The 15550-nt window shown below is 42.2% G+C and overlaps 1 protein-coding gene across 1 annotated transcript in view; it reads left to right on the forward strand.

The window, feature by feature from the left end:
- atxn1a (ataxin 1a) overlaps nucleotides 1-15550 on the forward strand; it is a 126095-nt gene that overhangs the window by 79300 nt on the left and 31245 nt on the right. The window contains exon 3 of the mRNA XM_050034420.1: nucleotides 7182-7297. The gene's annotated coding sequence lies outside the window, so the exon portion shown is untranslated. The remainder of the gene's footprint in view (nucleotides 1-7181; nucleotides 7298-15550) is intronic.

Raw genomic sequence — 15550 nt, forward strand, 5'->3', positions numbered from 1 at the left:
GAACCTGCTTGTAGCTGTTTGTGTAGAAGTTGAACGCACTTATTGTCAGTTGTATTGGACAAAAGCAACTGCTAAATGAATGTAATGCAATGTAGTGTAGGTACAATACAGAGAAAAACCTCAAAGCACACATGACTGACATAAAAAAAGCCACAAACACACACATACACATACACACACACACAGTTCATTGCAGGTGCTGGCTGCTCCACTGTGCTTTGCAATTCAATCAGTCGTTCACTTAATGTAGTTTACTCTGAACCATTTTCTGACTAATTTAGCCTGCCTAATTTCTGGATTGGACATGATGTATTAAGACAAAGTGTCTTCAGTTGTGTGTGTATGTATGTATGTGTGTGACAGAGTGCACACTGAGGAGTGTTATGTGTTTGTTGTAAGGAAAAGCTTCTAATCAGGCTGAAAAGCATTTATATTGCATTTATAACAGCGGCGAGCGTTTAAGGTTGTGTTTACTGTATGTTCTTTTCATTAGCAACAAATGGCTCCACAAAACAAGAACTGGGACTGCTTGTACATTTTAAGTCTGAGCATCTATATCACTTGTGTTATGTTTACATCATCATCACAACAGATTTGTTTTTTCATTATGTTTTAAAATGCCTGCCAGGCTTACAATTTAGTCATTTCAGAAGATGCCTCTTTACTTTCAGCAACAATTTCATTTAGTTATATAAGAGCTTATCTGGGTAGTCTGAAGGCTCCATCTACCCTGGCACCTCCTTATGAAATGTGTTGTGTCTGATTTTCTGTGTAGTTTATTTAAACAATAAGCTATTAAAGGCCATGTTTTACAGTGATAGCACAACAGCTAAGGGGTGTTGTTAGGCACAATATGGATCATCTCTGTAAACCATGGCCTCAAGTAACTTACTGCTGTTAAGAAATGGTTACTACATACACCTGGTAATGTTTCATACAATAAACACAAAGAATCATTCTTCCTTGCTTGATATCAGACAGAACTGTCAACTCGATACACTCTGTTGGTATTGATTTCCATGGGGGTGGGGGATTTGATTTTCCCTAGCTAAACACTTGAGACCAATGGATCCCCCTTAATCTAACATCCTTTTAAGTCCATAGTGATGCGCAGCAATGCAGAAGTACTTGTTTTGCCAGGGTTTGAAGACTGGACTGGGGTGAAGTAAAATAAAACCACAATGTCAGGCGATACTGAGAAAACACGTCAATTTAGGACAGCCTTGATAGCAGCGTGTATGTCGTCTATAGCGCTCGCAATTGTTGTTATAACTCCTCATTGGTTCCAGCACGCTGCTTGACACCATCTTGACAACAGCTCGATAACGGCCCTAGTTCCGCCCATCGTGCTGATTGGCTAATTGTGTCCCTCTCCGGCAATTATTGTTTGTTTTTGTATTTTAAGCAAGAAACTGATGTTTCATGTCACAATGCCAAACAAACCAATCAACTTGAACTTGGTGGAGTGGGCCGATTCAAGGGTCTGGAGCCAGACAACATTCTTCCGCTAAGCAATGTCGTACTTTAGCAACATTTAGTAAAGTGGTTGCCAAGCAGCTTGAAATGGGATGAGATTTTCACGGCACAGTCTCAGAAAATATCACGGTTTCACACTATCATGGTATACGGTATGACATGCTTATTATTGTTATTATTGTTGTTGTTGTTGTTGTTGTTATTATCAGTCACAGTCACAGGTTTTTTTTTTGGTTGAATAAACACTTTATTATAATTAAAACTTAAGTCCAGTTCAGACCAAAGATTCCAGACACAACCAAATGGTTTTAGGACATTGCGGAGAAAAGTTGCAGTGGCCTGACTCACTCAGTTGCATATCGACTCAGGTTGGCTCTTGCAGTTGCGAGGGATTCAACCTGTTCAATCGCGGGCAATGCATCGCAGACCGTCTTGAACCTTGTAACCAATCAGCTGCAATCTTGTGCTTTTTTTTTGTACAGCTAGGTACCCATGTGGGCCGTACGCATGGGTGCACGCTGTGGCTGTTGCACACACACAGTAGTAGTAGTTGTCACAGTCAGACATTTCGAAAACAATGCAATGCAACGCAAATAAAAGGTAACGTTAGGGTATCTAACCACAGACGGTCGCGTACAAGAAGAGTTGAGTGCTCTGCTGATGCATCCATGTGCTTTCTGGGGTTTGTTGTTCTGTTCAGCTTAAGTTACACCGTAACGTACCCGTTGCTGTAGAAACGACAGCGGTTGACGTGATGTTGCAAAAGCCAGTCTCAGCTTGGTGCCTTGGTGTGAACTGTACTGTTGCAAGACGTTGCAAGGTCATTTAGTTAGGGTTTGATACACTGAAGAAGGCTCAGGCCGAAATGCGTCTGTCATTTTGTTTGGCCGTGTGTTGCCCTATTAAAACATAGATTTTGACTCCAGTCTTTTGTGGGTGCCTACTAGGTTCTTTGGAATACCTCTGCAACTTGCACCCATCACGATTTGAAATATTGGAGTTGTGCGTCCTCCTTCCTTCAAGGTCATTGCGAGGGGAATCTTTGGTCTGAAGGCTGCTTTAAAGGCAGAATTTTTTAATGGAAGTATGTGTAAGAAGTGTAACGGGTGGTTGAGGATCTAAAGAGATCTGCATGCGTAGGTGACATTCTCCATGCATTTGCTTGTTTTTTTTTTAACACTGCAGATAAGCAAGTACATGTACACTGTATGATAACTGTCAGTTTTATACCCTGGGATACGGTTTCACAGTGTACCACTGCGACCCTAACACAGACGTAGTGGAAAGTGCCAGCTGCTTTACAAATCTGTAGCAACATGGAGACAAAGACGTTCCGCCTGTGGGCTCTACTAAGCATACCGAATGTCATAATGTTGCAGTTACATTACAACCATATATGCATCTACAATCTGCAACAGTTATGCTCATTTCTGTTACAGTGTGGCTGTATTTGCTGAGAAACCAAGCTACACTGAAACAAAAATGATATTGCTAGCAACTGACAATATAGCCAGAGACAGGTGATGACAGGTATTTCTCCAACGATGCGACAGGACAAATCCCTGTAGACTCCTTTTGTTTCCTTTTTTTAAGTGTTTTTTTGTGCATTCAATGACTGACACACAGCGTTGTGTACTTCTGACCGTTCTTGTCCTGCCACATAATAAATGATTTGGGCTTTTTAGGTTCTTTAGCTCTGCGTCCCATTTGACAGTAGGTGACTGATTGGTGCAGTAATACTGAAACTGTAATGTGCTCACAGCTGTGTGTTGATAGAGTTTTTTGAAATGGCTTTGAACGCAGCTCAGCCAATCACAGTCAAGGACTGGAACTATCCATTTTATAATTAGTACTATCTCAGACTGGCAGTATGTTTCCTCTCGCAGTCTCATTTCTTAGAATCAACATTTTGTTGGATTTGTTAAACAGAATTAATCTCTGTTAAATACATTTCCTTTCTTTCAGTTAATCCCTCGCATGCTTCCCTCATTTGTTATGGTCTCAGCGACAGGCCATAACAGGTGATATATTTAAACCTGACATCTTTAAAGACTCGGTATCATAGTGTTTTCCCTAAAAGTTGGCAGAGTTTTGGAATGAAACCCTCACTCTCTCTGTCCTGCTCTGCCCTCCCTCTCACTATCCTCCTCCTCCTCCCTTTTCCGCTGACATTTTTCAGCTTTCCATCCTCCCCGCTGCGCCTCTCTGGCTGTGCCAGTGTTGTCCTCCCAGTGAGTTTCTATCTGCCTCCTCTCCTCCACCATCTGTTTCTCTCTCTGTCTCTATTCCTCTCTCCCTCTCCATCGCCTCTCTCTTCCTCTGTGTCTGCTTTACCTCTTTGGCCTTTCTATTCTCTCCATCTGTCTTCCTTCCTGTCACCTCTGGATCTCTCCTACTTTTTCTCTCTTCTTTTAACTTTTGCTATGTCTCACTCTTTGTTGTCTCTTCTTTCTCTGTCTCTACCTCTCTTATCTCCATTCCTCTGTCTCCCCTGGCTTTTTAACACCATATGATGGACTCCTTTGCCAGTTGGTGTCTGCTAATCCGCGGCCTCAGTACACATCTATTTTTTCTTCCTCTGTTTCCGTCTCACATACACACATTACGGACATCTTTGGTGCACACAAACCCTGCTGCTTTCTGTGTGCCTTCAGCTTAATGCATATGTGCTTACATGCTTAACTTAAGCCCGAAACTATACTATAGCCCACTGTGGAAGTCTATTGATTTTCCCATGTCTCCCATACCAGACATTCCTCTGTCTTCCTCTCATTATGCATCTCCCTCACTGTCCCATTATCATACCTCATTTCTACCGTAGCTCTCAATCCCCTGTAGAATAGAGTCATCATGCATAACATAACAAGTGTGCATAGAATGATATATCTCACCATTACCAATGTAGCACACACACAACCAGCCACATGCTGCAGTTCCCCTCTCTATCTTCCCGAGGCTGGGAAAAAAAAAAAAAAAAAAAATCCCACAGCTAGACAGTGGCACACACACAAACACTCCTACCCACCTCCTTGTCTTCAGACATGTAAGAAGTGGGTCAGTAGGATGTTTGACGTCCCACACACCTTCCCACACACACACCACAAACCCTTACACACACACACACAAACACTGCAGCTGACTAACAGCAGGGAACATGTCTCTCGTATCCCCGTAACATCCCCATCATTCCACCACAACCTGCCTAATTAGTCCCACAGAGTGTGTGCACACTGTCGACGATCAGCCGGTCTGTCTCTTATGCCGGTGTGTGGGTGTCTGCTTAAGTCAGCTTGTTGCACATTTGATGTCTTTAAAGATGCACTAGAGTTTTTTTTTTCCTCCCCATGAATATGACAGGTCCTGTTTATAATGATGACCTGTATTTGCATTGCTGTTTTTAAAAACAATAAAACATTAGGCAGACAGTGGCAAATGAAAGCTACAGAATGAAAAGATGCACAGTGAAAATGTCAAACAACAGTAAGGTTTAAGGGCTAAAGTGAGTGTTAAACATTCAGCAGGAGGAACGGAAATGCTTTGAAGCCTGTTGAGAGAGTGTGTGTATATACAGTGGGTTTTTATTGGTCTGTCACTAAATGTCTAAAAACATTCTTGTGTATCTAAGCTGTGACCGGCTTCACTTTGAGTTTGACATGAGCAACATTAATAGATATGCAAGTGGTATGTGACATTTTTTTTATGCCTTCACGCCAGCAACAGCCGTGGTTAATTTTGGCAGCTATCTTAGGTTTAGTCTTAGCCTTGAGATAAAAATGCTTTTTAGTTTTAGTTTCATTTTAATCATTTTTATCCTTCATAGTTATATTCAACTCAAAATGTTTTAGTTGACGAAAATTCATGATATTATAGTCAACTGTTAGTCATTACTTTGAGTCAAAAGGCTTTAATTAGGATTTGTACCTAGGTTAATTGTAAAACTGACTTATCAATCTCACTGTTAGCAAGCAGAAAAATAAGTTCAGACTGTTTACTTGCAGCACAGCTACACTCACAGATATCTGAGCCTCCTACCTGCCTGTCAAACAGCAATCAAATCTGGACCTTCTCTAGACAGTCCTGATCTGAGTGGAGTCCTGGGGGGAACAAATGTGAAGACAGGCGGGCCTCCTGTGGCTGCTTGCTCTGCTGCCATTCTTCAGCTAACAAGCGGAGCTGCTAACAACCACCGCTGCAGGAAACTAGGAAACTCCACAAATCCATTCAACAGCTCCACCATCCACAGTCAGACACACAAACAGCTGCTTATTTACTGCCGAATTACATTTTACAACTCGCACGGACTGACGCTGCTGCGGTAAGAGTGTTTGCAGGCCAGAGAAACATCCTGGTGCTGACTATCTACTGGAGTTTACAGCCAGTTAGCGCTCCGATCTCATACGGCTATAGAAAATAATTGCAAGCACGGCCATTGTCGGCTCACATTTTAAATGTGACATTTTTGTCCCGCCCGGTCCCATCTCGTCTTGTCTTGCCTCGTCTCATCAATTAAAGTGAAACGTAGATTTTGTCATTATTTTTTTCTAATCAAGATATGTATTTTTAGCTTGTCAATGTCTCATCTTTGTCACATAAAAAAAGGTTGTTGACAAATACTTTTCCTCATAGTTTTCGTCAATGAAATTAACACTGCCACTTGTCCATCCTTCTCATTCTTGTGAACACAATATCTCAAGAACACCTTGGTGGAATTTCTTCACATTGGCCACAAACATCCTCTTGGACACAGCAATGACCTGATTAGTTTTTGGTGGTCATAGGTCAAGGTCACTGTGACCTCATGTGTCTCATTCTCCTGAAGGTGATATCTCCGGAACAGCTTAAGGGATTCTCACCTCAAGAATCAAGATTGAACTGATTAGCATTTGGTAACTGAAGGTCAAAGGTCAAAGTCACTGTGACCTCACAAACCATGTTTTTTGGGCAAAAATTGATATGCTAATTATGACAACATTTCACACAAATGTCTAGGGTAAAAATGATGACGTGATGACATTTTATATTCAAAAAGGTCAGCTTGACTGTGACATCATAATGTTCTGTAAAAACACATCCATTACTCAACGTCATATAACAGAAAGGGAGACATTTGGTCAGATACTGAATTGGTGACGCTAATCTTGGGTGCTCACCTTGAAACTGTGCTGATTGTATAGATCTTTTGTGCTGCTGCGGGGAAGATGTGTGTGAAACATCTATATTTTCACAGCCATGGATGTAAACTGTAACCGCAACGTGACTGGTTTGGAGGCACACAATCATGAGGTGGTAATTCTGGTTTTGAGTTACACAATTAGGTGTACTCTTTTTTTCTCTTCACGTCAGTTTACTTACTCCGGTGCATTACCATCATCAGCACCAGTAGACATCCTGTAGTGCTTTTGCTGTGCTTTATTGTGGAATCTGTACAAATGTGCCGATGCAGAAAATCAGAGGCTGCTGGGAGAGACACATGTTTTGCATGTTCTCTGTTTGCAGCCACGACTCTATTTGAAGCAAGGTGTGAGAATCCCATGTTGTTGTTTATGCTTATGGATCAAAGCTGAGATACATATGTGGCTTTGTTAAATAAACCTTGTGATGCATGTACAACGATGCGTACAACACAGCAGTGTGTCCTGTCATGTTACAATCTGTCCTTTCCCTACTTTAGTGTCAACTTTTGTTGTTGTTGTTTCATCCACCAGGGAGTGCTGAGTCCCTGAGTCAACACACTGCATTCTGGGATAGTCTGGAACCCTCTCCATGGGCTGTACCACCTGCTGACAAACCAGGGGGGTCTGGAGGAGTTGTGTTGAATGAGGTGAGATTGTCCCCGTCTGTTAACATGTGCCTACATTGTGATTTTCAGTTAAATCCGTCCACTTGTTTGTTGCCATGTAAGCTGGTTTTATGAATAGACGGAGACCTATATTATATTTTTAGTTGAGCTGGAATTGAGGTTGTGCTTAATAAGCCAGAGGACAGTGGTTCACTGCTTACTGCTGAATCATTACTGACACACTGCTACCATGTTGCTATTACAACCTAAAAGCTTCTCGTCTGACTGTCATGTTTAATTTGATGTTATGAGTTCTGACGTCAAGGACTTTACAGCCCTTTGTTTTCCTCATAGCCGAGAGCCTTGCTTTGCTGATAAACCTGTCACCCTGGTCACAGCCCAGATGCATGTCAAGTAAAGTGCATTTGATTTTAACATGAGTGAAGTAGCAGCTAATCACATGCACAGCTTGGAGTGACTGAACCAAGGTTTTCCCTCTCTGTTGCTTTGAGATGGGTCAAATTAATGACTCACTCTCCTTATCCTCATCCCCTGTCATGTAATATAGTGACTTTATCTAACAATATGTTAGCTCTTTCAACCTCTGTGTAAAGGTTAAAGAAAAACAGTCAAAAAAAGACAAGAAGGTATTGAAATGAAGCCAGAAGGCCTCGGCTAACTAAGTTTGTTTCTTGCCCATGCTGTGTTTTGAGGAGATGCACCTTTTGAGTTAAGGGAAAGCTAGTCTGGCTAGTGACTGTGTGTGTTCATGAGACTGCATCTGAGCTCTCTGTTGGAGCAGCAATATATTTTCATGCATAACACCTTCAGGAACCGGTTAGTGAAGGGTCCTCCTGCAAGAATGGAAGCCGTATTGGCAGTGCTGAGAGTGCGAAAACACCCTATAAATAATGTCTTTGTAAGGCCCGAGGAGGGGGAGAATGTATTGTAGTTTATCGCTTTGTTTATATTCATTACTTATGTTTGTGTTTGCGTATCTAATGTATGTGCGTGTTCATTGACGTCTGCCATTCTCCAAATTACTTGCGGAACCACAAGCTACAACCGCTTTGATTTTCCTCGGAATTGCTCGCAGCACAAATGTTCTCTTTTTTTGGTGGTAATATTGATTCCCAGGGGAGAAATTCTCTTTTCACTTTCTCCCATTCCACGGGGAAATAAGATCGCAGGGTCAGCTGCAGAATAGCACCTTCGGAGCCGCTGGCGATTATCTTGCTCGCAGACATTTCTGCAGAGCAAATGCTCGAGGTCAAGGATTTGAACTCCGGCCTTCTGGTTGATGGATAGTCTCTCTGCTTGGTATAAGGCTTTCTTCCAGCGAGCTGAAGAAAATCAATGTGAACAAACATTTAAGCAAAGTTTCTCAAGTTCTCTCATCCCCAGATTGCCTCGCGTGTTTGGAGATGAGTGTTATTTTCCACTCGCCTCCCTCCCTGAGGGACGCTCTGCATGTCTGTTTACTGCTGTCGTGAGCAATAAACAATGGACACGGGTGACTTTAATAACAAACATTAACCAACCTTCCACCAGGAGCCTGCATGCAGAGTGGAAGATTAATGTTTGACTTTACTAGAGTGTCAGGATACTAATTGGCAGGTTAAGTCTCAAGGCAGCACTGATCTGTCCAGCTATGAGCTAATAATATGCATCACAAACTAATTAAAAACATTTCATTATTGCACAGCACAGGCATCAACAGTGCAGACATTAAAAAGTAATACTGGGTGAATGTTGTGGGCAACAACCTTAACTGCAGAGAAAGGCATAAAGTCTAGAAGGGAAGTCATTGCTAATAATTAATTTGCTTGATTTTTTTGTATGAATGACTGATAAATTCATATATCATCATTAAAGGAATTCTTTATCTTAATTAGCATTTGTATATCAATTATTCAACTCGTGATACATGTTATTTGTAGGGCTGTCAAAATTGCTCAAAAATGACGTTCGAATATTCCTTCTAAAAATAACTCATAGGTTCGAACCATTCAAATTTTTTTTCCCGCATTATGTCCACAAGAGGGCAAACTAATACAAGGAAACATACTTGTATATGTATTAATACAAGGAAACATAACTACTTGTAGGTATTTTTATTTCAACATAAACGTCTTTGAAAACATTTACATACCTACACATTAAAACACATAAAACAATTATCTATAACATTACGTTATAAACGACCACGGACACTCGCTCGCCCCCCATCTCAGGCCACACCGCCTGCGGAAGCGCTGCGAATAGCCTCGAAGCGACGAGTAGCGAAGCCAGTTTCTTTTCGGCGCCCATGTTAACCGATTGTGTCATCCACACCGGCTGCACCGCGCTGCGCAGCTCCGTGGCTGACTCGCATCCTGCAGCGATCGTGCCGGGTGACGGAGACAACAGCTGGGAGCAGAACCACTTGTCGACCAGCGTGGAGAAATGCGTGTCTGATGTGAACGGAAGTGCTCCGGCTCGCGCGGGAATTTCGGTGCACTGCGCTTCGCAGCACTTCCGCGGGTGGTGTGGCCCTGGCGTTTATGCAGTGCGTTCAGTGCAGTGGCCCAGGCCAACGCCCACTCGCAAAGAGGACAGCTGCGGTGGTGTTTTTTCCCCTCCACAATCGAATATCAATTTTCACATTTGAAGGTCCATTTTTTTTTTTTTTTAAATTCGAATTTAAATTCGAATTTCGAATATTCGTTGACAGCCCTAGTTATTTGTGATGAAAACTTTCTTAAATTCCTCTGGAGAACAAAGAATCAAAAAATCGAGAAAATTTGTGATGAACTGAAGTCATAGGCTAGTTTTTTTTTTAAGTTTTTTTTCCACAATTTCAAAGTAACACAGGTTGAGTAATTAAAATACAAAAAATCATATGGGGCATGATGTATTCTCTTAAACCAACCTCGTCACAAATATTAGGGGCTATTTGTTGTCCTTGCAGTGTTTCATTGAAATTCTTTTTGAGATGCAGATTTGGAATTTGAGAGGGAAAAAAAGCCATTTATATTTAAACATCTCTATCATCCCATTTTTAAGAGCAGAATGTGAAAGTACAGCATCTTTTGTGACAACCAATTGTGAATGCTTTTGGAGTGGAAACCATGTTGCTGCCTGTTGTTCTGTTGCCTCAACATTTGGTGCCTCACAATGGGCATAGGGAGCGTGCTCCGGTCCTCGACTTTAACAGAGATGCTTGTTTAAGTGAACTCACACACACACACACACACACACATGCACATGTACGTACACATCCACAGACAAAGCACTCCCATTTACCCCACAGGGAGCAGAGAGTTTGGAGAGTGCTGCAGTTTCCCTGCTGAAATCTCTGTCTGTCTTCCTCTCTCTCACTTTCTCTCTTTCGCTCCTTCTATCTGCCTCTCGGTTCATGTCGGTTCAATTCAGTGAGGCTTTATTAGTGTGACATATTTGACCAGAAAATGAGATTTCAGTGTTTTCCCTCTGTGCTGAAATTCAAATTTGCTTTATTGGCATGACTGTGTATGTACAGTGCTGCCAAAAGCATGTTGTACAAGGTATACAATGGATGTATGATAATTCAGAAAATGTGCCTCTTTCTGTCTCTTGCTCTGCGCTGATTGAAGTGTGTGAGGCTGTACTTCCCTCCTTCACACTATCACACTCTTTCTTGTCGAATCCAAAGAGTAAAAAGTGTGAGTGCTTTGAGAATGTGTGGGTGAGAGAGAAAGTAAGAGAGAGTTGGTGCTATTCTTGGCTGGTTGGGGAAGTCTTGGCTCCCTGGCGCATGGGAAAAGTGCTCTTGGCAAGTCTTGAACCGAGGCATTCCTTTATGCTGTCCTCTTGAAACACTCACACACAGAGGCAGATACACAAACTTGTTTTTGTCACTTAGGAGGACATTGCATTATCCTGTGGAGACTCAACCATAAACGCTACATGCTAAACCAAACCCTTGCATTAACCAAGGACCAAAGACTTTACCCTAAAATTTGATGGTTTACCTTGAGTGAACAGGACCCACAACATAAGTATTAGAACACACCCACACACACACACACACACACACACACACACACACACCAAAGGAACTAAAGCTTAAATTTACATGCTTCTTAAGTTACAAACTGCAGAGCTTTTGCTGTTTTTCCCCACTCTCTCTACATGCATGCTTACTCACACACACACCCTCACACACTGAGGGGAGAAAGACTAAGTGCAGTCTCAAAAGAGAGATTTCTAGTAGTACTACATTATGCCCTGAGGACCAAAGCCAGAGTTTCACTGTCACTCAGAAACACACACACACACACACACACACACACTGAGCGTTCCGCATAATATCCTTGAATCAATTGCCTAAGGAGTGGGAGGTTGTCTGCATGACTTCTATCAGCTAATAGATCTCTTAAGTCTCTTTCTCGATGTCCCTTTCGCTCTCTCTCTCTCTTCTTCCTCCCTCTCCTCCTTTGTCCCTCTCACTGCAGTGCCATTACAAGGTGACATCACTGTCTCTCTCCATCTTTTCCCTGCTCCTCCGTCATTTTCGTCTTGTTATTTCAACCTGCTCTCCCTCTCCGCCTCCTCCCCTCCTTGTCCCTCTCTCCTCTCCTCTTTTCATCTGTCCCTCCCTCCTTTGTTCCTCACTCATTTCCTATGAAATGTTCCCTCAAACTACGAACACGCAAAGTGTCAGTGGTCTTCAAGGCAAAAGTTGTGTAGGGCATTGAGTCAGGGTCAAAGGGTTTATGTTCTGTGTGTGTGTGTGTGTGTGTGTGTGTGTGTGTGTGTGTATGTGTGATTGCCACAGCTTCTAAAACATGTTATTTTCAATCCATGAGACAGCTGCATGCAGGCAGAAGAATGCTGCCCACAAATAAGTTTTTTTTGGTAACAGCACACACACATAAAGCACTCGCCGGTCTTTCCTTAGTTTGAAAAGGTCCGCCCAGAGAATGTCACCAAGATGGAATTTCCTTTCATCTGTGTTTGTGTCTACAATGTGTGTGTGTGGGTGTGTGTGGTTGTGTGTGTGTGTGTGTGTGTGTGTGTGTGTGTGTGTGTGTGAAACCTGCTCAAAATAATGTTGAAAAAAGAAGGTCAAGGATGAGTGGGGAAACTGAGAAAAGCAATGAGAAGTGTGTGCAATCAGTCCATCTGTCTGTCTGCTCTATTTTTTCACTCAAATGTGCAGTGTGAGTGCACACTTGAATATTTTAACAGTAGCCTCCATATGCAAACTGGTTTGTTAAGTCAGGAGGCACTGGGAGGTGGAAAGTTATGGCTCAGCTTGTTACAGAATTTTGTTATCAAGATACCAATGATGGGAAATATGGGTATTAGAGTCCAACCAGTTTTTACTTAGTAGTGTTGTCACTTATATTTCGACTTTTCTCTGTTTGTAAATCTGTGTTTTCGTATGAAGTTATCATCCAGAATTATTTGAATTTCAATGACATTTTTGTTTAAGGGATATCATATTGAAAGTATCGAGAGTTTGTTTGAATATAATAACTCCTACAATTTACAGTAATAATCAATGAATCATAGAATAACGGCATTTATCATTTATGTTTTATCTATTCATCAAGAGTTAGACAAAGAAATAACAAGTCCACCATCTTGTATCACCACAGAAAGTCGTACGTTTATACCTTTGAATACAACCTACAGAAAAGTTTCCTAAATTACCAGCGGAGAATAGAAGAGCTCATATGACGCAGTTTTAAACCTGGGGTAATGTTATGAAATGGTCGCAGTTGCACCAAAACTATGTGGTGAGGTTTAGGCAACAAAACTCCTTGGCTAGTAAAATGGCTTAAAATAACTATATTCGTTACTAAGGTAACATAACGTATTTTACATGACATCATCTCCTGACACGACATACTAGGTGTCAGCGCAAAAATAACTATACGTTAACTTTTGGCTTCACATATGTCACAAACTCCGATCTGCTATATGAAACAACACAAAATATCCCTCTGCGAACAGCACACACAATACATGCTTCACTCTTTGAAAATTGCCCATTTGACTGGAGCCATTTTCCCTTCTGGGAGTCTGACAGCAATCAGCGTGGCTATTCAGCATGATTATATATGTTTGATTGTTGTGAATGGACATGTATATGGGTTTGTGTATTTTATCAAAGTCTATTGTTGTGTTCATCATGCAGCTCTTTGCCCCAGGCGTTGGACACACCGCTGGGCAGCAAGCAGACACCTGTGGAGTGTGTTGTGATTGTGTGTGTGTGTGTGTGTGTGTGTGTGTGTGTGTGTGTGTGTGCCTGGCTGTGGAATTCGTTTGTCTGGATAATGGCTGAGTTCGATACAGCTCTGGTGTGTACTGCATGTGTGTCCTGTTGAGTCTCAGGGGTTTTGGATGTGTGTTTGTGTCGAGCAGGGGCCTTTGATGATTTGTGCGAGTCTGTGTGCTCAACCAGTGCTGCTGCCTGTCTGACATTTTTGTCCTTGTGCCTTTTGAAAAGGTGGAACACATTATTCCCAGACAAGGACGCATGCTGAGTAGTCGCCCACCTCTCCTTCATCCACACAATGCCCACCACCATGTCCATTCATGCCAATTAGTGCCAGTCTGCCTGCCTGTGCCCATTACAGCTGGACAGTTCACCTTCAGCACACACAACAATATAGTTCTCTGCCCTAGATGTGGACACATGCAGGCACCATCGGATAAAGAACTGTTTTTTTTCAATCTTTATCTTCCATCCTGACATGAAAGAGAATATAAAGTGTGTGCCACTCACAGGCAAATAAAGCAGCATTAGTCTACAGTTGTGTGTTTATTACCATTTGTCTCCACAGGCGCTCTGTTTAGCGCCGTGCTCCCTGCAGCCCCTCAAAGTCACACATCCCACACCTGTCAGCCTGTCCTCAACCTGACTTCAGCTGAGAAATTATCACACTAACGTCATCTGATTGCCTGCTTGTGTTTGTCTCTGTGTCCCACCCACATGAAAAGATCATGGGAGCACAAAGATGAGGTGTGATTTAAGAGGATTTGCTTTAAATGAGCATTACAAATTGACTTTTTCTATGTGATTAGTGATAAATCATCATATTAATCAATAATGAATATAACTGTTAGTTGTAGCCTTAGCTAATAGCTAACTTTTCTTTACACAAAAAGTATCCCACAAATGAAAAAGATGGTGTCATCACTTGTAGGGATGTCAGCGGTTAACCATAAATCTGTTAACTGCTGAGAGTATTGTTGAATAGTTACACATCAGAGTTAACTTAACTGATCTTCAGTTACTGTGTACTGTGCAGCAGCTAGATCTGTTGGTAGCTAGCTAACAGCACCACTCTTTAGGCAGTTGCCATTAGTAACCCCGTCCTGACTCAACAGCGTTGCTGGGGAAACATTGTGCCCACCCTCCAGACTCCCCCCAGGTTGCTGGTGAGTTAGCACAGTTGGCAGTGTCAACACGGCGAGTGGTGCTAACATATTCAAAAATGCTAAAGGGGTTTTGTAACTCAAAATGAAGCTGTTTACTCACGGGGGCGACCTGGGGAGAGAGCAGCGGAGGTCGGCCACCATGTTTTTGCAGCAATGCCATCCCGCCACCAGGAGGGCATTACCAGTGGCAATAAGCAGCGTTGTTAGCTAGCTCACACCTGACCTGAGTGGTGTGCAGTGAAAAGTGTACAAGATAGGCAACATGACAGCTCCCCAGAAATGAAGCCCAGACATCTCGATCATCCCCTGGTGGCTCAATGCAGTATCGGTCATAAAGCCTGCCCTCTTCATGTTATAGGATGGGACATGGGTCAAACTAAAAACTTAAAGTACACATCAAATAAATTTCTCCCAAAGATAGTTTCTGTTATTTAAGGTAAATTTTATCACGCTACTGGCTAAAATGCTAAAAAAAACGGGGGATTTTTTTTTTACAGCATGAGCTCACATTCAGTGGCGCTGTCCGCGATTGGTTGAAGGCGGGAAACTTGATACCGCGGTGATTGCTATGCGCAGATTCTGGCTCTGACGTTACCAGAGCAAGATGGCAGTGGCCATATTCAGGATATTTTAGTTTCACCTCTGCACAGTGGAGCTAAGTGGAGACACATCATCCATCTTTACATACAGTTTGTGGAGGGTGGGCAGTGGGCACTATATTACTTTATGTTAACGCAGCTAGCAGACTGTTTGTCAGCAAAGCCAAGATATTAACATCACAAAACATTAAATGTTACCGCCACTAAATGGTTAGCGCTTTGAAATGAAATACTAAAGCTCACTGAGTCAATATTGCACTTGACAAAAAGGAAAGGCTTCTTA

This window comes from Epinephelus moara, chromosome 22, assembly GCF_006386435.1.
Source record: "Epinephelus moara isolate mb chromosome 22, YSFRI_EMoa_1.0, whole genome shotgun sequence".
NCBI lineage: Eukaryota > Metazoa > Chordata > Actinopteri > Perciformes > Serranidae > Epinephelus > Epinephelus moara.